This window comes from Aythya fuligula, chromosome 12 (genome assembly GCF_009819795.1).
Source record: "Aythya fuligula isolate bAytFul2 chromosome 12, bAytFul2.pri, whole genome shotgun sequence".
In the NCBI taxonomy this organism is placed as follows: Eukaryota; Metazoa; Chordata; class Aves; order Anseriformes; family Anatidae; genus Aythya; species Aythya fuligula.
This window is the reverse complement of record NC_045570.1, coordinates 1,327,266-1,350,646: the sequence shown is the minus strand read 5'-3', so window position 1 is coordinate 1,350,646 and position 23,381 is coordinate 1,327,266. Positions and strand designations below refer to the sequence as shown.

Sequence of the window (23,381 nt, the reverse complement as noted above, 5' to 3'; positions counted from 1 at the left end):
ACGAGATTGGACAGGGGTCTGGGGGTGGGGGGAGGAATAAGGAGCTGGGGGTTGTCCCTTTAAAAGCACTGAGTTAGTAGCTGCACAATTAGGCTTTACTGTCTGTAGTTCCTACTATACCTCTGAAGCACTTGTATGGAATGGATGCTTCAAATTAAGTATGACCTGGTTGTCCAATCCCAATTACCTAAAGAATCCCTCAATTTGCTTAACAATTCCCTCACAGCTATTATGTCTCTGACTGATTGTCCCCAGGACTCTCTTAGGCTTACAGCTAATGTAATTGATTCTTCAGTAGTAGCCTGAAGGGCCATTTGGCTTCAACCATGGTTGGGAGATTTTTTTTTTTTTTTTCAAACTAAGTTAAAAGAATGGTTATTTTTTATAATAGTTTTAGTTTTGGAGAGTGGGGGTGGAGAGAATCATCTGGACGCAGCTTGGAACAACAGTCCCTGCCAGATGAAGAAGTGTTTTCGTTAGGCTTTCTCAGCTGAACTGGCTTTGGGTTCAGCTATGCAGTCTATGCAGTCTTCAAACCCAAATTTGGGTGAATATTTCTGAAAAGTGCTGTTGTGAAAGCTTTTTTCTGACATTTTCATCTCTTTCTTCTTAGTCAAAATAGGAAGAATTTTTGTTTTTATTTATTTTTTTATATTTTTATTTTTTTTTATTATTTTATTTTTTTTATTTCCCCCCCACACTCCTCTCTGGACCTGAATAAACATCAGCCATGATAGATGCCCCATTTCAATTGTGACAAAACTATAAATCCTCAAATACTCTTACTCAAAGAGACACTGCTTGTATATAGGGGTTGAATATTAGCTTATGGAAGAAGTCTTCAATGCTATAAAATGTATCATCTTTTCATCATCCAGGGCTGAATTATAAGAAGCAGTAGACTGTGTTAGCTAAGGTACATTAGCAAAGATGCTCAATGAGTCTCGTACTGTTAAGTCAGGAGCTTACGTTCTAAGTTTCATTGAAACTTTTTGGGCACTCACTTTTCACTGGGAAAAAATGAATAGCTGTAGAAGCAAAATCCCATCAATAGTCTTCTCCAAGACCCTCAGCTCTCTTCTTTTCCACCAATCTCACAAAGCCATAACTAGAACCCCTCAGTGGAGGTAGCAGGATATCTGCTTAAAACAGATAACCGGAAATGTTTTTTTACATGGTCAGTAGTGAACTTCTGGAACTTGCTCCCAAGGGAATTTGTAGAGGCAGACAGCATCAGCAGGCTCAGAAGAGGATTAGACATTCATGGAAAACAGCTCAATAAATAGATAATAATAAACAGGTCAATAAACATCTAAAAAAATACAATAGCCTTGAGTCACTAAAGGCACTAACTTCTGACATACCTAGAACCTTAGAATTATGGTGCTTAGACACTACCTTGTTGAGAAGGATAAAGACCTGTTCATTCAAAGACATAAATGGTATCTAATCTTCTCAGTTCTTGTCAGGGAAGCTGATGAAAGACTTTCATGGGTTTACATCACTGAACTAAACTGTTGCCTCCTCCTTTTCTCCTATCTTTGATTTTCTGTGGAAAGAAAGGTTGCACTTTATTTGGGAAACAATAATAAAGAACAGCTATTTGAACGTTAAATATGAGAAGGAGGAAGAAAGAGAACGGGAACCGGAGTCTGTTGGCGAGTGCGTTGAAAATTGAAAGATTACCATCAGCTGGTTTTCTACCTGAAATCTGCGAGGGAGATAATCTGTGAGGGAGGACCTCCCTGGGTGATGGAGGAACCCCACTGCAGTAGTAGCAACATTTCTGCTCAGATACAACAAATAATATTCCACCACCACCATCACAAAAAAAAAAAAAAAAAGAGCAACCACTGGGCAGAGTATATGTTGTCCATGTCAGAGTATATGTTGTCTTAATGCGTTTTAAAAAGATGATGTCGGCATTAATTACTAAAATGACGTACTCGAAAACAGAATAATGCATGATATTCTCCACCTCACTTCCATGTGTAGTCCGTTAATTATTGTCTTTACAAAATGAATCTTGTAAGTAACAATTTAGTCTTTATTCCTGTAAAATTATATTGAAAAAAAGTGTTTGTATTGAAACAGCGGAAGTGGTGTGTGCCCTTTGGTGAAATACTAAGTATAGTTTGCTTGGATTCTGGAAGCCTATTTTTTCTGAACAGGGTAAAAGAAAACTGTCTTAAAGATTATGCACATTCCCTTCCCACAGAGGAGACACAGATTTTGAGAGGATTTCATGATTTTGTTCTCTTTAAGGATGGATGTCTAATATAGGTAGATGACATGCTAGAACAGCTGCCAATAGCTGAGATGGATTGTGTCCTTAAAAAAAAAAAAAAAAGAAAGCTACAATAAGAACAGAAAGAGCAACTCATATCATGTGCTAGACAGTCCCATAGTCTGACAGAGAAATGGCTCTAGCCAATGCTACCAGTATTTATTTGCAAGTTAACTTTTCCTCAGCTTCTGTTCTGCATCTGTAAAATGACTCTGTATCTGCCTGAGATATCAAGTGTATTGAACAAATTTGTCTATTTTCTTATTGAAAATATTTTGGGTCCTTTAGGAGGGTGGTTGGGCAGGGGAACAGGCTCCTCAGGGCAGTGGTCATGGCACTGAGCCTGACAGAGCTCAAGAAGTATTTGAACAACAATCTTAGACACATGCTCTATTTATTTTTTTATTGGGAGGTCCTTTGGGGACCAAGGAGTTGGACTCAATGATCCTTGTGGGTATCTTCCAACTTGGATATCCTATGATTCTATGATAAGTAGAAATTGTTCTGGGTTATTTTTGAGGAACAGCATTTACATATTTTTGATGCTGATCAATGTTAGTTGTTTCATGAAATTAACAGCTAACAGTATGGAAAAATGTGTATTTAGCTTACAACCATTTTTGCCAAAGTTTTGTATTGTAAACTTCTGGAACTATCTAAGTTTGCAATATATTTTTTCCTTCATTTAGGGAAGACACAGAGCTGCCTGTAGACTGGCTTGCAAAATAAATGTGTTTTATGTTCATTTTGAAGGTATGTTACTCTTCATTATTATATAATTTGTGATTTGAGTAGACGTGGCTACAGCTGAACAGAAGTATTTAGCATGTTCCATATGTCAAGGCTGGAAGACATAAAATTAGCCATACCAGTTTTTCCACTGGTATGTGTGGATGCATGTTTTGTAGCCAGTACATTTTTTTTTTCTGCAGAGATGATTCTGTTGAGAGGTTGGGCATATCATATTGCATCTGCTCCCTGTTCCAACTTGAAATGATGCAGGCTTACCTTCTATAGGAAGCAGATTCATCAGTCTGAATCCACTCTTAGCATGAATCCAGTCTATAGCAAATCCAAGATAAAGCAAAGATTTTCAATGGTTAGTTTTAGTCTCTAAAGGAATTAGGAAAATAATTGCTATTAGGAATAATTTCAGTGCATTGTTGTGTTTTGTTTGTTTGTTTGTTTTTTCCCCCCTCTGTCTTGTATCATTTGGTCAACTCCTTTCTATTGCAAAGATGTATCCCAAAAAGAGCCAAGGTGATAGCAGCAGTGGCAGTGGTAGAAAAGCATTCCACTCTTCTGAGTGGAAATAATGTGAAGTAAGTGAAATAAGGAAATAAGTGAAATAATGCAGAAGAAACTGGAAACTCCTGGAGAGATTTTTTGCCATTTGAATTTTTATTTTTATTTTCATTTACAAAACTTTACAGAGCTAGTCAGTAATGTGTAAAGTAAGACTCTCTGTTCACCTTGTAAATGTTTTGGAGTAAGAAAGAAACACCAGAATAGCTTGCAGTTATATGGTGTGTGGCTTATAGTGAAATTACACATAGGTGAATTTTTTTGTTAGTGTTTTGTACATCATACTTTAGAAAACGTTGTCATTTTTTTTTTTTAATTCAGATTGCTTTTGGTTACTGAAAGTAATTTTCCAGGTGGCAAAAAAAAAAAACAACAAAACAAACAAAAAAACCCCTCTAAATACTGGACTTGACTTTTGTGTTTAGTTTCAAAGAGTGCAATGAAAGATAAAGGATAAGGGTAAGTTAAATTTTTGTGCATATATGTGGTTGTTTGTATCAGTAAGCTCTAGAGACTTGGGAATTCAAATTCTGCACAGAGATCATATGTGGATATAAATTAGTTGTCACTAATTCAGTGTGGACTTGAACCAAAGATCATTAAGAGGATTAGAAAGATTTCCACCAAGTTGGTAGTAGATTGGGTCCATCATGAGAGCTTTTTGAGCTTGTATCTCTCACTGTCTTAAACCTCGATATTGTGGCATATTAAGAAGTTTTGTTAGTTTGTGATTTATTTTTTTTTATTTCATTTTATTATTTTTGCCAGCTCATATCCTATTCTATGTTTGGGACTTCCACAGCAAACAGGCCCTAGGAAGAAGTCTTATAGCTTAAAATGAAAAATTTAACTCAGGTGTTTTAATGAAAACCTGTCAAAAGAAACTGCGGTTTGAAATACCTGATTTTCTGAATCCAGGTGGAAGAGCACAGAACCTAGCATTAAATGCTGATCCAACACCCAGATTACCAATTGTCAGCTGCTGTATCTGTCTCTGTAGTAGTTCCTGCCTCACAGCACATGAGAAGCAATGTATTAGTTTAGCCCTAATGAAACCAGTGAAATATGTCTTTCACTGAAAGCTGTAGTAAGTTTACATCACATTTGCCAAAAGCATGTACACTAAAAATTACTGTGAATCAGTTAACTTGTGCTAACATGTTACTCTGTGATAAGTTGTTGTGAACCAATTTTCTGATCTTCTGTATCTGTGAATGTTATGCTGAATTTTACTTAACTTTAGATGGTTATATTTGAGATGAGGGAATTCAGTCTCTTGCTGTTTGTGATTAGCTATAGGAAATCAAATGAGATCAGAGCTCCCTTGTGTTAGCAGTAGTGCAGGCAGGGGCTTGGGATGTTATTTCAGTAACTTTGTTATTCTGATTTAAAGAATTGAGGAAAAAAAAAGTTGCTGCTGAGTATAGTGCTGTCAGGGAAATTATGGCAAGTAGATTGGCTTGAGGTGAGAGAGGGAGGGAACACCACACCCTGACAGGACAGACTGTCTAGTGAACAAAACCAGTCCAGTCTACTTCATCAGTACATTTTTCTCAAGAAAAGTTGTCTTTCAGAGGGGTTTTCATGATATCAGCTCCCGGTTAGCTCAGGCTTTTGAAAAGAATCACATTAAAACAGATTTTCCCAATTTCTCTCTCATTCAGAAGCTATGTATTGTAACTGGTATATTTTTTTTTTACTCATTACACAAAAAAGATCTGAATATCATCTGTGCTGCTCTGACACAATGAGATTTTTTAAAATGTTGAAGCAATGTTAGTATTTGTAAAGGACAGCATGAAAAATTGTGTGCTTTGAGAGATGTGATTTTTCTTTTGCATTTTTTCCTCTTTGGTTAAGAAAATATTATATATGAAACTAAGTTGTATAATAGGTGACTTATATTAGTAATGTAGGGAGGTAAAGCTGTTTTTCCTAATATGTTGGCAGAATTATTCAAGACTAGTTAAGCGTTTTTGTAAATATGGCCTTAAGGACTAGAGGACTTTTGGATTTGTTTTCACTTAGTTCAAATTGTCCAGGTCCAGTTTGCATAATCCAACCAACTTTTTTAGCAGCGCTTCAAGCTTTTACAGTTTATGGAGTAGTGCTTACATTTGGGGTCCTTATTTTATACATTTCCCTTTGAAATTTCTAGCTATTTTCATGATTTCTATGAAAGATACTATTGAGCACATGCAAAATCTTCATGTGGTTTAGAATTCTGTATTTCATAGGCTAAAAGAGGTCCCTTTCTTCCACATTCTTGATCAGAAGACTGGAAAGTTTAACTTCATCCAAAGCAGAGGATTTGGGGTGTGCCTGGGGGAAGCAGTTTTATATATAAGTTCCTGTAATTCCAGAGAAGTACAGAGAAGCACTTTTCACACAAGAAAGTCTAGCTCCCAAGTGAGAGCCCTTTTTATGTTTGTTTGTTTTATTTTTTAGTTTTAAGAGTGGGAAAAAATCTAAAATGATCTTTGAGGTTACAGAAATGCTTATTATGGCTGGACAGAGGGTACTGATCAGTCAGCCTATGTCTTGGGTAAGGCATGGTGATAATTCTCTTCTCAAATCAGTGGGAGAAGGATCCCGACTTGAGTAGGAGTTGGGATCTATAGAGCACCTTGCATTTTTGCTCGTTGACTTCTGCCTTGGCACAAATCACCAGTCAAAATTTATACAGTGATGATTCAGTTTGGGTTACACATTTGGGAAAACTTCAACTGCTCTATAAATTAAGTCACACATTATCAGTTTTGAGAAATCCAGCAATGAGAGCCTACCAGTTTCCCAGTCTGATAAATAAGAGTAATAGTAATGACCAAGTGTGCAGGTCAGATGAGCTGTAAGTGTACATCTGTGAGGACTTAGACTCTCCTTTGAGAATTTCAGACAGAAGCTTCTATTAGAGTGCAAAGTATTGTTATTATCTTTGTCCTTTATACATATTTAAATAGTACATGATAATCATCTCTGTGAACTCTTAACTATTCATAAAGGTGACTGTCAGTTAGAGGCCTGAACCAGTACTCCAAATCCAAATATTTAAAATGATAGATCATGTTGTAACCTTCTGAGAATTATTCATAACCTTTATGTAGGAGGAGTTTTCTTGTAAAAGGTAGGCTTTGTGGGTGACTAATACTTGGAGGATTTAATTGTTCTGTTGGTATAATAATAACCAAATTTGGTGGAGAAACTTTGCCAATTGAAAGTCTTCTTTAGAGGTCTACCTGAAGGAAGAGCAGGAGGCAGGGAAGATGAAAAGAGATTGAACCCTTTATGTTCATCCTGCCTGGTGTAGCACCATTGGATCATGAGGCACAGGGAGTCCCTGCAACTAAGAGTCCCTGACTCTTCAACACAGTGGTAGTTGCATCTTCAGGTACATCCTCCCTATTCCTTGAAAAAAGGTAAAGGAAGTGTATGAAATTAAAGTAGTAATATATAAAATAGGTGTCCAGTCTAAGCCCTTTTCTTATCAGCCATCAATTCAAAACCACATGCTTCTCAGTGGATACCAGATGCAGGCAATCACAAATACCAAAAACCTCACATGGAAGAGGCAAAGCAGAGGCTATGAATATGGGCAACACCTTTCTTCTGGTTAGTATATCGTGTGTCTGTGGGGTCTCTGCACGTTTTCCCAAGGGCTTGCCAGTGTGAGAGCACTGCCTGATGTCACATGTGGCTGCATCCCTTTCAGTGCTCAGCAGGCCTTGCCAGTCCAGGAAGGAGCAGCCCATGCTTCCATGCACCAACAGAGAATTTTATTCGTGCTGATTAAGGGAGATGCTGTACTCTTTCTTTTAGTTTATTTTACCCTTTTGGTATGCAGAGTATTCTTTGTTAATCTCCCTTGTTTATTTAAATGTTAATTGGTCCTTGTTAATTTGGTTTTCTGTGCTGAAAGCCAAGGTCAACAATGAGTCCTTCCATGTTAGCTCTTAGCACGATTACAAAGTAGTGGAAGGCATCTTAGAAAAAAGTAACAAGAAACCTTTCCCCTTTTTTTAATGTAACCTTTGTGTTAGGTAGAGGTTTTGAAGTTGAAAGAGAGAGAGATGTATGTTCAACACAAACTGAAGGGTCTTATTGATTGAAAGGGACTGTTAAGTTAAAAGACAGTTGTTTTGAAAACAAAATATCACTTGGACCCCAAAGAGACAGGCAATTGCAGGCTTGGGTTAGGTATGGGAATGCTAACAGAAGACCTGAAAAATAGATTTTTTTTCACTTCTGTTTGTATAAGAAGCTTCCAAACTGCTGCTTTTGTTACTCTAAGAGCAATCATTCTGAGAACACCCTTCTTTTTAGTTGCAATGGCCATTTTATGAGATAAAAGTGTTTGTTTATTTTTTTTTTCCCTAAAACAGATTCCATGGGGCAAAACAAACAGAGCTATCATAACACTTTAAATAGTAATCAAATATGTTTTGCTGTTTGTATTCAAAAGGGTGGAGAGGTAACTTGACAAGATGAAAGAAGGAACCAGATTTGTGTATTCCCTCTGTCCCCAGTAACAGGTATAGAGTTTTAGAAAAGACTTCAAGGCGAAAAGAAAAAAGCATAGAATATACTGTTATGGTGTTATTTTTGTCTTTCATTTTTATGACAACTTATTTGTACTTAAAGGAATCTTTCCAAAGAGTTAAGAAGCATCATTAAATAAAGACTGTGAAATGTGCAATATGGCTTATTTATTTAAATGTTAATTGGTCCAACGAACACTTCTAATTAGCTCTATATTTGCTTAGCAAAAAGTTTTACAAATTCCAATTGTGAAAAGCATCTATTTTGAGCTGGTAAGCATGTTGCAGAATCAGCTATGATTTTTCTATAGTTCTCAGCCCTTGAAGGCACAATTTAATTTTTCATGTATGCATACTAGCAACGGTAAACACTTGCGAGTGTAAAGAACCTTCTTTAATTAGCTGCACAACAATTAAAGGATTCACAAACTAAATTGAACCCTGTCTCTGTGCTTACTAGCTGAATTCTACCACCTGTCACAACAGCACTTTGTTCAATCTGTTATGCAAAATCATTATAGCAATATAGCTGAGGAAAAAAAAAAAAAAAAAGAAAACAGCAATTATTTCTTACTTTTCTCTTGAATGGGTTATTTTGGGTTATACTGATGTCAGGTTCATTGAAAGCTAACCTTTTGAAATCTGTAACAGCATAATACTTATACGGCAGGCTTAGAATAGCTAGAAGAATATTTCATTTTACCCTTTTAAGAGCAAGTAAGGCACATCCTTAAAGTACGGTGCTTTCTCTGATCATTTGAAAAGAAAAACCAACTGTGCTAGCTCCTGCAGCAGCCTGTTATTTTTCATCGTCAGAGAAAAAAATGACCAACATCGAATAGTACAACATACTCTTTTATTATTAAAGCTTGTAAACTAATGTGAAAACTAGGTTTAAAAACATTGCTGGCTTTGTAAACTAGGGAAGAGTGGCACTTCTAGCTTCCTGTTCTGCCTTCTGACATTTGTGGTTATTCATCAGCTCTTGAAGGTATAGTAGTCGATAACATAAAAATTTGACTATACTGGACTTTATTTACTTATTTATACGATAATTTTATTTTCCTTCAAGCAGAAGTGCTTGGAAATGAAGTTTTATATTTGTACAGAAAAGCCTCAACTCTTTTCTGATTTCTGATTGTACCCCTCTCCCCAGTGAGTATGGGGGCAGTAGAAGTCCTGATGGCCACCACCCTTGGTCAGATTCAACATCCTGACTGTATCTGGAGAGCTCAGGCTGTACCCAACATTAGGCATCATTTAAGCCACTTTTTCTTGGTGTGGTGGCCCAGTTAGCTGCCCTGCTCTGTGTCTTCCTGTCGATTTTGTGCTGACTATAATTGGAGAGAATAGGTGAAAGCCTGAACCCTTGTTCACAGAAATCCAAAAGGCTGTAGGATGGCCTAGTGCTAAGCAGGAGTTTGAGTGGGGCTGAAGGGGGATGAGGGCGCAGAGCCCTGGTTTGGTTACCTGCCTGGCTGTTCCTAAGTGTGGATTCCCACAGGGAGCACTCAGCTGTATCTCCAGAGCTCTGATACGCTTCTCTGATTCTGGTTTAAATTCCCTGTGAAACCAGAGGTGAGTTTTAGTTGTGTAACAAGAGAGAATTCATTTAGTGAAGACGACCTGTTTATGTTTCTCTTTATTGTGCCCCGACAGCTGACAGGAATGTTCCCGTCACTGCCAGCTTTCATGAAGGAAGGGTACAGGTACGTTTTGTGCATACACTCACCATAGCTGATGAGCTGAAAGTTAAGCTGCCTGCTGACAGTTTCCTGAAATCATATCAATAACATATTGTTAGCTCTTGTGATTGAAGCTAAAAGAGTCTGCTGTTGGATAAGGGATACATGATACGGGTATTTCATAAGCAAGGGATATAACTGAATAACTCTGCTCATTCAAAGTACTTACTTTTTTTTACAGTATAATTTTTATACCATTGTCCTTTTAGAATATTTTTGGAGAATCTAGAAAGAGAACAAAGTCGTTTAGAAAGAGTATTTTTAGATATTTTTTTTGAAAAAAAAAAAAAAAAGTCACTAAGAAAATAAACCCAACAACCAAAATCTGAGAAAGGACTTCTTTTGTGACTTAAAAAGAAGAATAAAAAGTAAAAAATGAACTACAAGGAAGCCTGATGTTTTGATTAAATATGACTTAAATTCTGAGATAATCTTGTGCTGAAGTATGAGAAGCCACAATTTGCTATATACATCCCCTTCATGCTTTCTCACATCAAATAATAGCTGGTCTATTCAAAACTAGTAAGTAAAAGAGAGAAAAGTCATTTGAATTAGATATAAATATCAGTCTCTATATAAGCATAGGTGGAAGGCACTGGAAGTCAGTACAACAGAAAAATGAGTTTCTACTTAGGGAAATGAAGCAGTACAGAGGTTTTGGGGGAGAACTGAATGTTCTTAGCTTTGGGGCTTTTCGTAGTGAATCCCGTACAGTGAGGAGTGTTTGGATGTCCCATGGCAAGCAGTGGGAGCCCACTCCCTGCCTCCCGTGGCTGCTTCCTTAAACCTTTCCCTTGCCATTCGTCTGGCTTCATATTTTGCTGAAATTTTCTAGATTCATGCAGATTTACAGCAAAGACATGTTAACTGCCAAATAGACTTTCTTGGATGTGTATGTCTAAAAAATAGCTACTTCAGAGTATGATTTTGCAAATTAATATCAAGTGAAGTTTTACATGAACTGGAGAAATTGAATACAAACTGCTCATTTGTACAGGCTATTCAAGAGACTTGAAACTGTTTTCCTGGGAGTTGGTTATGTTTATTGAGTGTTGTATCAAAAATTCTTGCAGTAAAGCACTCTGTCAGTCACTGGGGCTTCTCAGCTGCCCTCAGCCTGTTGCAGGGCCAAAGCCTCTAGGGATGCTGTCAGTCACTGGAAAGAGTTTGGTCAGAGCTGCATTTGACCAGCACTGCCTGTTAAGGGTATATTGCAGTTAGTGGAGTCCACCTCTCTACTGACTTGGGAACCATAACTGAACTTGCCAGTGTCTGTCATCCCATGAGTGCATTTATCGGACTTCCTTTGTCAGCTTGGTTGCTGCTCACCTATCAACCATGATAGATTGTCTTTCCAGCCATGGGCCCAGAATATTGCAATTAACATCAAAATTATTTAAAGGATTTTTTTATCCTGCAGATAGCTTTGAAATATGTTATTGTACTTTTCTAACATTCCTTCTCCCATGTATTCATCTTTCTGCTCTGTGTCTGTCAAAGTTTTCAGTGCCTCTTCTATTAATGATCAAAGTTATTGTGCCAAGATAAAACGGGAATGCCCAAACAGTGGTCAGAGCTAAGCTTGTCAGGATCCTGAAGGTCATGCTGCCATTGTAGTTAAGTGTGTGTACTGTTTTACCATAATCAGTGCTTGCATCTTTGCTTTCTTAGATATGTGCACTAAGTGGCTTTCTGTTTCTTGCACTTGACCTCGCAGCGCAAGGTAGGAGGAAATTCCCTGTTATTTTAACTGCTCATGCCTCCCTGAATTGAAAAGTACTGCGAAGATGTGACCCTTTTTTATGGTTGTTTATATGACATTATTGTCACTTCCTTGGCGTAATCACAGAACTGCTACGACTGTTTTGCACCGTTGTTCAGAGGAAGAGGCAGTGTTATTGTGAAGCAGAATTATCTATCTCAGACAGGTCGACATAATTTAAAAAGCAGCAAGGGAAATAAGGGTATATATCCCTAACTCAGTTGCTTTAAGTATAGGCAGCCCTGTTCAAGATTGTCTTTCTGCTCATGAAGCCCTCAGAAAGAACAGTGTGATTAGTAGTACTGCAGATATACATAAATATAATTTTTTCTTCTTTGAGGTTACAGTCTGAAAAAGAGCTTGTTCTGTTCATATTTCTGACCTTGGGGTAGATATGATTATAGCAGTTGCAAAATCAAGCTGTTGGTGTTGTCGCTGTGCAGTGACTGCTGACTACACCCTCTAAGTCTAAACCACTTATCTCAGTTTGAAAGCATCATGTGAGGTGCTAGGTGGCTTCCAGAGCTACCAGCTTTGTGCTTGTGCTCAGGGCGGCAATCAATTAATAAATTTAAATGACAGCAGTAGAAAAATATCAGTAAAAGTGTGCACAAACCAGAACCAGATAAAGGAGATTTGTGTTTTTAGTGTTTTATTTTTATTGAGTGGTAATTAAGAGCATTTTTTACTATTGTTAGTCTGAGTTTGTGTTGAGCTTCCTTATCTGTCTTATTCCATTCAATTCTGCAAGGGATTTTCTCTTTCTACTTTTTCTGGAGAGCACGAAGACAAGAAGCACCTAAGTAATGTCTGCTTTCTTTTTCACTCATCCACCTGCCTCCCAGCATTCTTGCTTCTTTCAGCTTCAGGTTTCACCTTGATGAAACTGAGGCTTTCTCAACATTATCCTCTTCCTGGAAATTAATATTAACAATAACTCATTAAAGCCACTTGTATCAAAGAACGACTATGACCCTCTAAATTATGTCTTTTCTTTTTGCCACAAAGACCATGTGTTATAGGGAGAGGGAAAAATAAATCAATTGGGAAGAGGAAAGAAAGGAGAGAAGACAAACTGGAGGTAGAAGGGATTAACAGCCAAGAATTTCAGTTATTAACAACCAAAATAGCCCTACACAATATTTTAACCAAAAAATTTTATGCTGACAGGTCCATCATGAGTTAAAAAAACAGTCTTTTCAGCAGTCAGTTATGTTTGATAAAAGAAAGCTATCTGGCATACTGGACTAAGCAATAGGAGTCAAGAGTCCTGGATTCTGTCCCTGGCTGTTTTACAGAGAATAAGCCATCTATTTAAGTTAAGATACATGGCAAGCTTTTTCCTAACTGAGATGTAGAAATGATCAGTTAGGGATACTCATTTCTACAGTCCTGAAATTCAGTCCCTTTCTGGCCTAGGCAGCCATCCGGGTACTCTGCTGTTGGGCAAGTTACCTCTAAATTGTTAAGTGTTTGTATTGATGTTATATTAAGCTGTTCACTATTCCTGTGCTCTGAAGAGGAATCTGCAGAAAATGTCTTTCCCTCTTCTCGTTGTGTTGATCACAGTATACTTTGAGCCCATGACGCTTGAAGCTTTACAGAGTACAGGAGGATGGCCTGACATGAATGACTGCTTGGGACATCTGAGCAACACGTCACTGCTGTTAAACTCTTTCCAGTTGCATAGAGTAGCTCTTTATACTTTCTATATATTTGTGCATGGGGGAGCTTTTTTCATGTTGGTTTGTCTTAAATATACTGACCTGAAAGAAAAGAACAATGTATTGGTATCCCCTTATTCTTTCATCTCCCTTATTCCCAGTTAAATGTTATTGGAAGTAAAATAAATGCAGTTGTGCTATCTGTGAATTTTGACAGTATATACTTCATCACATACGATCTCTTTCATGTGCACAAAGTTATGCAATGTTAAGAGTTTGAATCTTTCTTCTTCCTTTTGAACTCTTGACCAACATTAAAACATTTTCTTAGGCATGTACTTTCTATGTTGACATCATCACAGGTAACCTGTGTGTTCAGTGATGCATTGTTTTGTCATCACAGGTAATCTGTGTGTTCAGTGATGCATTGTTTTGTCCACTAACTTAGTAGTATGCAATTTGGAGCATTCTTAATTATCCTACAAACCATTTTGTGATAATGAAACCAAATATGGTGTAGACTTGGCTGACATCTCTGTGATATTATTGGCATACCATATAATTGTTTCAAATGTAAATTGGTTACTGATTTTTCAAAATATTTACTCTATTAAATTTATATTTGAGACATCCTTTACCCTCTCCCCCAAACCTGTTATAAGTATTATTCTATTTTTCCTTGTTCTACATGCAGATAGGGTCGTATATGGACTCTGTAATTTGGTGGAAAAATAGGCTAACCATGTGGTCTTTAAGTCCTAAAACTACAGTTGAGTGTGCAGTATCTTTCCATATAACTAGGTCTTTTGTTCCACTAGAGAAAATAACTTAATTTTTTATTATTATTATTTTTTTAACATTTAAATGCAATAGTCTTTACCTAATAGACCGGGGATTGCAGGAAAGTGATTAATGTGAACTAAAGGGCAGAATTACTTTGTTGTTGTTGTTAGTCCCACTTGTGATTTTTTTTTCTCTCCAGACCAGATTTCCAGCCTTTTACATAAAGTTAAAGTCTAATAGGACAATATCCTCCTTTTTGAAACTCTTGCTATTCAGGGATAGTCTGTTTCTGCATTTTCATTAGGTATGTGTGTCTTTGTCCCTTGAAATCCATCTATTTATTGCAGTGACACCTACTGCTGAGAGAGCTGATCCGCAACAGGATCAGTTAGTGTTAAACTTGGCCAACAAGCAGCTCCTGACTCAACCAGCAGATGTTTCCGTGGCTCAGGTCAAAGGGAACTTATGGGCTCGCATTTTTTTCCTTTACTCCTAGCATTAAATGCCAGGAAAGTCAACACTAGGTACAGACAATTGACCTGAACAGTAGCAGGAGGAACTGAACCAGGGCCCTGAGGATCTGCAAAGACCAAAGCATTAGTCTGTTGAGCCACTGTACTGGCTCCAGTCCAATAATTTCAGACAACTGACTATCTCATTGCATGCCTGGATTTTAATAATGATTTTACATACTTATTTGATGATTTGTATCCAAGTTTATGCTTCTGACAGGTGCCCTTGTGAACAAAATCTCAGTGGGCTATCACATGTCAATATTTCACAATCAATCACACTCTGATCTTTGGGACATATGTGCATTTGACATTATATTCAATTGTGTGCAAAATCTAAATCTAAGCCTTTGTGAAATGAAAATAAAATCATCAAACCAGCATTACAGTTTAGGATTTAAATTGTTTCAAACCATGATCTGAGCTCTGTAGCCTTAACTCTTCTTTCTTTATCGCTTAGTAATCAGTGCAGAGGACCTGATCCTCCCATCCTCCCCCAGATGAAGTACACTGCCTTTTATTTGGAGCTTGCCTGTGTAAGGAATGCAGGATTAATGGTGTCAACATTACGGATATTTTAATTTTATATAATGAGTTAGGGTATTACAGATTTCCAGTTTGGTATGCTGTCCTCAGATGAGAATGGGAGATTCAGAATTCATTTTATACTGTAAAAATTATAAAAAAAATAAATAATAAATAAGCTTTACAAAGACTTCCAGGCATATTATTATTTTATTTGTACTGCATGATACTAGAGTGGATCATTAAAGACTTAATTTTAAAGTTCCTTCAATCTGAGGTGGATGCCAGTTGGATTAATTAAAGTGAATGATCAGATAGGAGCTGCAGAAGATTGATCAAATTGGAGAGATTTTAATCAGTTGTATACATTCCAATTACATGAAAAAAAAAAAAAATTACTTTTTAAAATGTTATTTCTAAACAAACAAACAAAAAACAGAAGCTTTAGTTTAATGAAGCATTCCACAAATTAGGCTCCCATTTGAATTTAGGTATCACTCTTATCTTTATTTTTGTCATCAGGAAAACACGAGGAAAAAAAAAAAGAATCAATGATTATAAACTAAAAAATAATGATCCCAGATGCAACCAGTGCTTGGAAGAAAGCAGGATTTTTTATTGTTATTATTATTATTTTACTACTTTTTTTTAAGCTACTGAACTTTCAGTACCAATTATTTATCTTTCTCTTCTTTGGATCTGACTTCTTAAGTATATGCAAGTGAAATAGAATAAACAAGAAGGAAAACAGATTTTGCTAAGTCACATGCAAAGTAGCAATAAATCAAACAGCTTGTCTGCATTCTTCTAATCTTTCTATTCTAATCTGTGAGTGAGATTTATAAATGACCTCTCCTCTCCTCTGTGCTAGTCTTCCTAGATTGTGATCACAAACAGTTCACAGTCCTCCACTCCATGGGTGCTACCAGCTAAAGACTGCGCTGGTGATTTATCTTCTACTGATCAGTTATCAGTCCAAAACACTGTGCTAGCTAGAAAGGAACCTACAGTTGTAACAGGTATTTTAGAAAGCAACTGTCTTTTTAGTTTGGACTGCAAGCAGTACAGCCTCAGCAAATAATTTTGTCTGTTAATGACTTTTGAAACTTTGAAATCCCTGTGCTAACCCTTCTTTAAGGCATAAAAACTGTTGTGGAATGAGTTGGCTCTGTTGTTACTAAAGGAGTACTTTGTTTTGAAATCAATAAGATGCTTGTTTAAATATCAGCACTACAAAGCAGCTACAGTTGTGTCGGTTGCCTTCCTTGTTCCCTCCCCTACAGTCTGACTGTGGCCAGATGCTGGAAGATGGGTGCTGCTTCGCCCACGCTCCCAGCCTGAGAGTGGGATCAGGGTCGCTTTGTGCAGATTGTGCCAGAAGGATGGTTTGCCCCAGGTTGTAGTGGTGGTTTATTATTATTAATTATTTTTTAATTCTATATAAGCTTTGCAAAGACAACAAAACCTAAGTGTGAAAAAGAGATTAATAGTAGTAACTAATTACCAACTTAGCCATAACAATAGCTTAAAACTGCAAATAGATTGGACACGTTACCTGTAGGCCAACTCTTTTTTTTTTTTTTTTTTTCTTAACATTCTGTTCCACTCCAGAAACCATGTATTTTCCTAATATAATTATGTTATACCCCAAGGAGCAGGACACCTACTTAACCAACCAAAAATAATAATAATAATTTAAAAAGTGAAAAGAAAAAAGGGGAAAACTACAGTGAACTCAATGCAGTTATTCTATTTTACATAAGTATAAATAAGAATAGAATCTGGCCTAATGTTTATTTCATTTTATCTATGAAATTTTTCTATTTTTCTAATTTTTCTATTTTTCTATTCTATAGAAAATGCTATCCTTGTGGCATTAAATACAGCTGATCTCTCTCCTTCCTTTCCATGCACACATGTTTTTGTTAAAATTTAACTATTTACATCTATGTCTCTTAGTATTGCCTACAAATCATTCAAAGAAGAGTAGGTCATCTGTGCTGCTCTACTGTTTATATATCAATCATCTGGCAAATAAACCGCTCAGTATCCTACCCACCTCAGTAATATTTGTGATGTAATTTGTTTGGATGCCCAAATGTCACCAGCGTTGATTGTAAGAGATGAAAAAAATGTACTTGCTCAGCACACCAAGCTCTGGGCTAAAATGTAAGCATGAAATCTCTGGTTTATTTTTGTAATAATGTTTACAGCTGTTTAATGACCCTGAAAGGGTTCAGTAGTCTGGTGTTCTGTATTTCTTAACAGGAGTGTATTATGCTTATAACAGCCTTAGTTAAACAGTTTCAGCTACAACAATAAGGACAATATTTAATAAAAATTCTATATATATTCTGAAGTTTCTCAATGATACCTGTTTACGAATTGCTAAGAACTGAAGCAGTCTGTATTGGAATAGTTAGAATTTATCAATGGACCACAAGATGGTGTAGATATATGTGTATTTTTGTAGCTGGAAAGACAAATACCAGGTCTGCATTCTGAAAGCATAAGTAACGGTATGTGTAACTAACTGCTTGGAGGATCAGGGCCAGAGCGAGCTTGTCGTTTAAACACGTGAGCTTGTAAAGCATTACTTTGCTTACTGAACTGTAAATCTTTTAACTAACCTAATCTAAGCTATAATAACAGCACAACAGTGTTTTTAAAATGACTGTTTTCTCTACAGCAGTGAAGAGGGAAATGCTTTAGTGTGTGTCCGGTAGGAGTGAGCAGATGTAAATGAGAGCTGAATGTGGTCTATCTGTTTACAAAGATAACAGGTGTGTGGATACATATATGTACAGTTATACAGATGTGTGCACACACGTTTACATGTGTGTGTAGGCATATATTTGTATTTCAACTTTTTTATTCTACTTGTTATATATTTTTTCCCTTCTCTGTTTCCACCAAAAGGAAGTCGAGCATCTCACATTACATTAATGTAGTTGTGATGACAAGTATTTCTGGTGTCATAATTGGCTTTAAATTCTAGTAATCCATTTCAAATAGTTAAATAAAATCTGTGTGTTCAATTGAAATGGCTAAAGTCAGAATTTTCATTATTGATATCATAGAAAATATTCTTGAGGGCAAAAATGTGAGTCAAATCAAAATAACTATTAGTATCATCAAAGGGACTTGAACATCTCACTGTACCTTCATGTGGGAGATGAGAGAATATTTTCATAATGTTGAAAATTTGTTGTGAATTTCATAAGCTGAGTACCCTTGTCATAGAAATAGGAAACTGTACGCCCTACAGAGTAAATGGCTGTCTTCTGATGGTTCCTTAGCTTCTTGTGGAGGGCTTACTCCTGCCCTGCTCCGTGCAGTGTTACCTGCACTGGTTTGCAACCTGGGTATACACCACAGGGTGAGTGAGGATGTGCCTCTCTGGCTGTAGAGGATGGCTTTTGCTGCAGGAGTGGAGGGTTTGTTTAGGTTAGGAAGGGCAGACCATGAACAACTGATACCAATGTGCTCTGTATGGTGCTGAGTCTTGGGGGACAATGTTCTTACAAAACATTTGAGATAACTAAAGGTCAAAAAGGGACTATACAAATTTCAACAGAGACATTTTGAATTTCTTAACAATCTCAAATTTTATTTGCAGTTGAGTTTGTAAACATATATTACTGCACAGAACATCGTGCTTCTGTTCCCAGTGCAAGTGATGGCAAAACGTGCTGTGTTTTCCTTATAAGAGAGATCAAAATCGGGAAAAGAGTGTAATAGACTATATATTTAAAAACAGAAAGCTAGAGATTTCAGCATACTCAGGGAAAGCCTGTGAGTGGTCCTGAGTGTCTACTCCTTTTCTTTTTTATCAAAAGAGGAATGGGAAAATTACAAGTATTCTGGTATTTTTCACTTTTTATGCAGACAAAACACTTTATCACACTCCACACAACCGTGTTGTGTATGAACTGAACAAACATTATTTTTCCATCTGGAAAATTCTGACTTTTCAGGAAAAAGTTTTGGGGGAAAAAATGCTTTAGGCAAAAATGTTTGGATGCTAAATGAAAGTTATAATGTAGATTGGGAGCTTTGTGAAGATTTGGGTACCTGTGATTCCAAATTGAGTGCTTGGGCCAAGCTGCCTTGCAGGGTTTCAGCTTTCATGAAAGCTTATAACCCAGATTTCTCCTGGGCTCTTTCTGGTCCTAGCAGTGTGCTGGGAAATACTGTGTAGTCCTCTGTCTGCAGATCCTGGCCTACAGAGGACAGTGAAGGTAGGAGGCAACCCCACCACCACAGTTGTAAATTCACAACAACACTTATACATGGATATTTCCAGATTTTTTATTTTTATTTTTTGAATACCTGGTGTGTTGGTTTGGTGAGGCAAGAAGGAAATGACATAATGAAGAAAAATGTTGTGAAAATACTTACTTTGTCAAAACACTTGAAAAGATGTACTGTTTATCTGTTAAAGGGTAATAATTATAATTAATAAATTAAATTATAAATTTATTAAAATAAATATATAAATATTATAAATTTATAATTAAAATATTCAGGTAAATTTTAATGAGTTCCATTCAGGTTTGCTTCAGTGTTTTTAGCATTTGGGAGTTGGTGTAAAATGGACAGGGTGAAATGGCACATCAGGCCAGTCTGAAGACGACCATTGCATCTATAGAAAAAATTGGGTGGAGGCAGAAGGACTGCACAGCTGTGGTCATCTCTGTTGATTCAGAAGCATCCTTGCACTCTTGAGTGTTGGGGAGAGCAGCCAGGCCCTGAGAGAGAGCTAGAGCTGGCAAGAAGAGGTTAGGCAGTGACCACTGTGACTTTTCTTTCTCTGGACCTGGGGCAGGAGGTTGAGGAGCTGGAGGTAAGCCACAGCAGAGCTGGGACCTTGAACTGCAAGGCTTGAAGCAAGAGAGCAGGAGTTAGAGGCTCATTGGGGAATGAAAATCCCTTGCCCCCGGGATAGCCCATCTGGTCTTAGATACAGGCAGGGATGATAGATAAAGAGGGAGAGAATGAAATTGCTGTTTTGTGTGTGTGTGTGTGTGTGAGAGGGAGAGAGAGAGAGAGAGAGGGAGGGAGGGAGAAATTAGGCAAATTAGATTTGGTTATCTAATTCATGGTGGAATGATGGACGAGAAGGAATTTTGTTTCTGTCTTCCATGTGGATCAGAGATGAGATTTTGGTAGGTTTTGCTGTGAATGGGCTGAAGGATACTGAGAGTCTGATTTACATGACAGCTGAACAGCAACAGGGTCCCTGGGTTTCTAAATACAACCAGGAATTGCAGGAGGAGAGATTTCATATGGCAGTATTTTGAATACCACAATTATACTTTGCAACAAACCTAGGTAGAAGTAGGGGAAAAAAAATTGTTCAGGGCCAGAGGCAGGAGACAGGAGGACAAGAAGTGGGGGCAGTTGAGGGTATGAATACAGTTTAAGTGAAGATCTGTAGCATTTTGAGATTGCAGTAGCTGGATACTAGAACCTGAACAGCTGATCAGAGTATGTGGTACTTAGAGGTGTTTGTTTCTCATTAAGCAGAGGCTTGCTGACCTTTCTGCATATTTCATCAAAAAAGTATAAAATTTCCACTGCCAAAAGATCAACATGTGTCAGTCAGGCTCCCCAGAATTGATCCAATATTACTAGTTTTTAAATGAAAAAATATGAGTTTGGTCTTCCTTTTGATTATTTTTTTTTCAACTCATCCTACATTATATGTGTGTGTATGTTTTGCGGGGGACAGAAAATAGAAAAAAGAAATAGGAAAAGTTATCCTGTTCCAACTATAAATGCTGTTGGTGCTTAAAAAGTTATCTTTAAAAAAGAGTCACAAAATAACCTGAAGTATCAACTACAATTCCCTTCCCCGGTCCAAATAACTACAGGTTTGAATTGATGCTTAGGGTTAAACATCAGAATTAATAAACTCCATTGGGATCTGTCAGCATTTCCAAACTTAGATGCTAAAATTAACTACCCAAACCTTCCAAAGCATGTAAAGACACCAGTTCCCATTGATGTTAACTGAATAAATGAAATTTAGGCTGCATTTTTCAAGCTGTTATAGAAAATGACAATATAGAAAGACATTTCCAAACCCTCTTTAATATATGTGCATGTCTGTACAAACAATAAATTTCTTGAATTTTTATTCTATTGTTTGCCAACATGCTTTATTTAAGTATGGTGAGGAGAAATAGCACTTGTAGTATGTAGAATCCAGACAAGAAAGTGGATTTCTGTGTTTTTGTTTGTCTGTTTGTTTTTAAAGGAAGTGGTTAGATAGATATTCAAAATCTCAGTCAACTTCAGGCAATGGCAAGCCTAAGCACTACAGCTCTGTCAGATGCTTAGCTAATACTTTAGAACATGAAATTTGGCTTGTTTCAAGTGTTAAGAAAACTTTCAAAAATGTTACAATAATGTGTTTTTATGTGCTCCTATTTTGAATGATTGTGGTGTGATGCACAGAAAACCTGCATGGAAACCAAGAATTTGATTTGTTTACTTGTGTGAATATCTGCCTTGACCATGTTCCCCTACCTTTGGAAATCAGATACTTCAAGCCAAACTTAGGCACAGTCCTATAGCTTATGCATATAAGCCTTTTCCTTTGGTATACTTCATCCCATTAATATTTTTATAAATATTTGAAAGCATATAAGTAGTGGGTCCCCAACATGAAACCTGTATCTTAGCAGCATTAGTTTGAAAAAGACATGTTTATATCTGAGCAAAGTTTTGTGGCTCATGTTCGTCTTTAATACAGGCATAAATATCGATTTCCCCCTTTTTTCATGTAAGATCTGCATTGTATCACACAACCTCATTCATCCTGTTGAGGACCAAATAGGTCTCGTCTTGGAGACCACCCATGCCTGTTCTAGTCCCTGGTTCTGTGAAGACTTAAGCATGTGTGGAACTTTGCTTTCAAGAGTCATCCTTTGAAGTCTACTGGACTACTCCCATGAGCACAGTTACATGCATTTTAAGTATGTGCCAGATTTGGGCCTCAAATTATCTAGCAAGTGGCCTCTGCGAAGCAGCCTGAGGAATGGTATCCACCTGGAGTGTGTGTGCAGCCTTTGTGGAAGGCATAGTGAGTAAGTGCTTTTGGCTAATGCCAAACAGAAAGCTCACCAGATTACTTATTCAATAACATATAGAATTTAGTAATTTTACTAGTGAATTATGCATCAAATCACTCCACTGAACAACAAAGATATTATATTCTAATATAACCTTATAGCTTCATATTGTTTGGGAGTTATTAGTGTAAAACTTTATAAATTAAATAGAATTTTATAGATACTTTTCTTTCTGTGTAGAGAAGTGGAAAGGGTGGAATATTGTTGTGGACAATTATGCAGACCATAACAGAGCATTTGTGTTCAACAAACAGCTTTGAATTGTAATTTTCTGCAATATACATAGTATGGGTACAATTTATAGTCATTACTGTGTATTAGGAAAGTTATTAAAATTCTTAAACTTGTTGAGGCTTTCCACAACACCTTCCCCAGATTTTAATTGGTTTTATCTAGTTCCATAAGAGAGCTCTTTAAAACAAATCAAAGTGCCTTAAATCACGTCTTACCCATCGAAGGACAGAGATATTCCTCTATAATCTGGCAAGTTTTCCTGAGAAATGAAATCAGAAGGTTCTCAACGATGAATTAAAAGACTTGGCAGAAGATAATTTATGTGCTTTTTGATGGGCTCAGTTTCAAAATGACAAAAAAAACAATGTTTTGTAACAGAAGGGTTAAATCTTAATCTCAGAGGTTTACAAAGCTGCTAGTCGCAGTCTCCTTAAAATTTAATATACCTCGTTAATGCTTACTTGCAAACACTGAAGGATTTTTATGATTATAATCATGTGTTACAGCACCTAGTACTGTTTCTAAGCAGCATACTAATCAGCTTAATGAGATATTACTGCACTTTTTGTTGACTAAAGCAAAATCCCTTTTATTGTTCTAAAGCTTGTCCTTTACTTTATTTTTTCCCAAAACATTATCTTGTTTTATTGTACACCAGTAAATATCATACCATCGTTTTTTTGTCAAATCATAAAACTATCTTTCTCATTGTAGAATGTGTAATATATTGAATATGGTTAATGGAACTGAAAGTTACAAATGGATTTCTATTTTTTCCCCCTCTGTCTTTTCTAATGAAAATGGGAGAGATGCATAACATTTCTTTTTCTATAGATTTAGAAATGTAAACAGGTGCAATTTCATAAGAAGACAGACAAGGGGATGGTAAA

The 23,381-nt window shown here is 36.7% G+C and overlaps 1 protein-coding gene across 13 annotated transcripts in view; it reads left to right on the top strand.

Moving 5' to 3' along the window:
• Positions 1–23,381, top strand: part of ZNF536 (zinc finger protein 536) — a 351,794-nt gene that overhangs the window by 140,276 nt on the left and 188,137 nt on the right. The window contains exons 6-7 of one of the 13 annotated variants that reach the window (XM_032195427.1): positions 9,787–9,836; positions 11,544–11,595. The exons of 10 other annotated variants lie outside the window; for them this stretch is intronic. The gene's annotated coding sequence lies outside the window, so the exon portion shown is untranslated. Of the gene's footprint in view, positions 1–2,976; positions 3,041–9,786; positions 9,837–11,543; positions 11,596–23,381 lie in introns of all 13 variants that reach the window. 2 more of the 13 variants (XM_032195426.1, XM_032195428.1) reach the window with 2 other exon arrangements.